Source organism: Muntiacus reevesi, chromosome 9 (genome assembly GCF_963930625.1).
Source record: "Muntiacus reevesi chromosome 9, mMunRee1.1, whole genome shotgun sequence".
Taxonomy (NCBI): domain Eukaryota; kingdom Metazoa; phylum Chordata; class Mammalia; order Artiodactyla; family Cervidae; genus Muntiacus; species Muntiacus reevesi.
In genome coordinates, this window is record NC_089257.1 from 9,052,921 (window position 1) to 9,056,170 (window position 3,250).

The following is a 3,250-nucleotide window of genomic DNA, read 5'->3' on the forward strand; positions in this document are numbered from 1 at the left end:
TGATATATCCCAGTGTAATAGTTTCTAACACACTAATGGAGGAAGGGCATGTGAGGTGAGACAAGTAAATTAGTAAACCTCTCTTGGCTTCAGTTTGCTTCTGTAAAATGGGCGGAATAGGGCTTCCAGTTGTCTCCGTGGTAAAGAATTGGCTTGTCAATGCAGGAGGCACAGGTTCAATCTCTGGGTCAGGAAGATCCCTTGGAGAAGGGAATGGCTACCCACTCCAGTATTCTTGCCTGGGAAATCCCACGGACAGAGAAGCCTGGTGGGCTGCAGTCCATGGGGTTGCAAAAGAGCTGGACATGATTTAACAACTAAACAACAGCAACAAAATGGGGTTAAGGATAATGGAACCACCAGCTTAGTACATGACAAAATCAGCTGAAACAAAGATGCTTGACAGATAATATTAATAAAAGGTTCGATTAATGTAAGTATATGTATCAGATGTATAGATCTAGAGCTTTGGGATCTATCCATATGATTTTCTATTGAAATTTAATAAAAGATGCTTACCCCTCTAGTTTTGAATGGCTCCTCAAGTCTTGAGACATAAAAAGAAACATTTCCTTCATGTTCAAGGAAAGCTATGAGTCATGAAGATACTTTATAAAATAAGAGCAAATAAAGAATAATTTCAAAGTTTCTGGCTTAATTTTTGTGCGAAAAAAGAGAAATAGTTTGTGAGTTATTATCTCTTTTTCTAGGTGTTTCCTCTTGCTGATTTTTGAAAATTAATAGAAAATTCAACCCTGATTCTTAAACTTCCCCAACTCTCCCTGCCATGCATGTATCTAAGTGTATCTGTTCCTTACTGGCTAGACCATAGGCTATGCAAAAACAAGGTTTCTGACATGAAGGTCATATGAAAAAATCAATTTCATCCAAGTAACTTATCTGAATAATGTTTAAAAATTAATAATAAGACACTGGAAGCATATACTCTACAATAAATAAACTAGGGGCTTATTGTTGATATTCTTCCCGTTGGCTATTCTGAAACTGTGAGTATGAATATACAAGTCTTGGCAAAGTATTTTAAAAAGTTGTCAAAATGCCTATTTTCTAGGCCATTTTGTCAATAATCTGCAAAATTTGCTAATTTACTTTCACAATTTGCAGCATGTATAATCCTTCCTATATATGTATATAATCGTCACTTTCTTGGTATCATGGACAGCCTAAGTTACTCTCTTCTTCATCAGACTCCTCACGGCATTTTTCACCTCTGTGTTTCTCACTGTGTAAATAATAGGATTTAACATGGGACTGAGGATTGCAAAGAACCCAGTCACCCACTTGTCCACAGGGTACGTGGCCACAGGACGCGTGTAGGTGAACACACAAGGCAGAAAGAAGAGCACCACTACTGTAAAGTGGGCGCCACATGTAGTGAGGGCTCTGCGCCGTCCTTCAGAGCCATGGGATTTCAGGGAGCTCAGGATGGCTACGTAGGAGATGAGCAGCAGGGAAAAAATGAGCAAGCACATGCCCCCGCTGTTGGCCGCCACCACCACTCCCAGCCTGTAGGTGGCGCTGCAGGCAAGCTCCAACAGCGAGAAGAAATCACACCTGAAGTGGTCGATGACGTTGGGACCACAGAAGGTCAAGTCCATGGTGAGAAGGATCTGGACTGAGGCATGCAGGACCCCCCGACCCAGGCCACCACCACCAGGAGCTGGCAGAGCCCCTGCCGCATGACGGCCGTGTAGTGCAGAGGCTTGCAGATGGCCACGTAGCGGTCGTAGGCCATGGCCATGAGGACGATGACCTCTGATCCTCCCAGGAAGTGCTCCAAAAAGAGCTGAGTCTGGCAGGCACCCCAAGAGATGGATCTCCTCTGGAACAGCAGGTCAGTGATCAGTTTAGGCGTGGTGACTGAGGTGAAGGAGGCATCTAATAAGGCCAAGTAAGTGAGAAAGAAGTACATGGGAGCAGAAAGTGTAGGGCTGAGGGAGATGGTGATGACAATGAGCAGATTGGACAGAACAGTGAATAAAAAAATGAACAAAAAGACAACGAAGAGTATTTTCTGCAAGTGTGGATTCTGTGTGAGTCCCAGGAGAACAAATTCAGTCACATTGTTGGGAGGCCTGAGGACATCCATTCAGCAAGGAACAGCTTCCTAGGGCCTGACTCACCTACAAAGGAACAAAGAATCATACTCGTTAATCACCAAAGAATTGTGTTCTGACGTTTACAACAAAATAGTGCAATCACTGTAACTGTGGAGTATGCCCTTGACACTTTGTCCCAGTACTTGTTTCAATTTTTTCTTATTTCCTCCATAAAGCTTTCCATCTCTTCAGATACCTAGCACCAGTCACCTGTAAACCACCTGTAGGGCAAATTTGATGTGTAATTTACTGAAAAAACTCTGGACTGTCTACTTGAGATCTGAATTCTCCTTCTTGTTCTGACCCCATTGGACTTTGCTGCATCATCTCAGTTCTTCAGGCCCCTCACTGTGTCCGTGAGATTACAAATCGTAATTCTCAGATGCATTTTATAGGCTGAGAAATGCTGTACACACATAAGAGCTATTCCCTTTTCCGTGATGGAATTTCAGTTTGACATCTCAACTCCTAACTTTGGAAAGAAAAAACATGATCAAGAAATCAGGGAATTTAGGGAAATAGATAGAAGTACTTGGTGAAACATCCTCTCTGGTACCTATCAGAACACATAAACTACTCAGCTGTTTCTTCACTGTCCCACTAGAGTGCATGGAATAATGCCGCAGTGCCTGAAACCGATCAGATGATGAGTAAACGTTTGGTATTAAATTGTCATTCTCCAAAAGTAAAGATATACTTGCTTCACTGAAGCATAAACTCAACAGAAGTTCAAATGCCTTTGTCCTCCAGCTCTGTCGATCTACAATCTCTACTGTATGAGAAACTGGAAGGGAAGCTGCACTCCAGTTTAGAGTTTCTGTATCATGCATCGAACCTGGACTAAAACGAATAAGCTAATTAATAACAAAAAAGAGTTTCTGAACACTCTCCAGAATAAGCATGAAAATATTCAAATGTTCTAGAAAAGTGCATGTTATGGATCATTTTACTTTAAAGATAATTTGTGTATATGTTAATTGATTATTTTATTTTTCAAAATTCTGCTCCACATATAATTTAATATACATATTCTGCATATACATTGCTTCAGTGTGTGTGTGTGTGTGTGTGTGTGTGTGTGAGTTGCTCAGTTGTGTCCGACTCTTTGCAACCCCACGGAATGTAACCTG

At 41.5% G+C, this 3,250-nt stretch overlaps 1 pseudogene; it reads right to left on the minus strand.

The window, feature by feature from the left end:
- Positions 1 to 1,184: 1,184 nt before the first annotated feature.
- LOC136174299 (olfactory receptor 4C3D-like) lies at positions 1,185 to 2,110 on the minus strand (annotated as a pseudogene).
- Between the last annotated feature and the right edge of the window lie 1,140 nt (positions 2,111 to 3,250).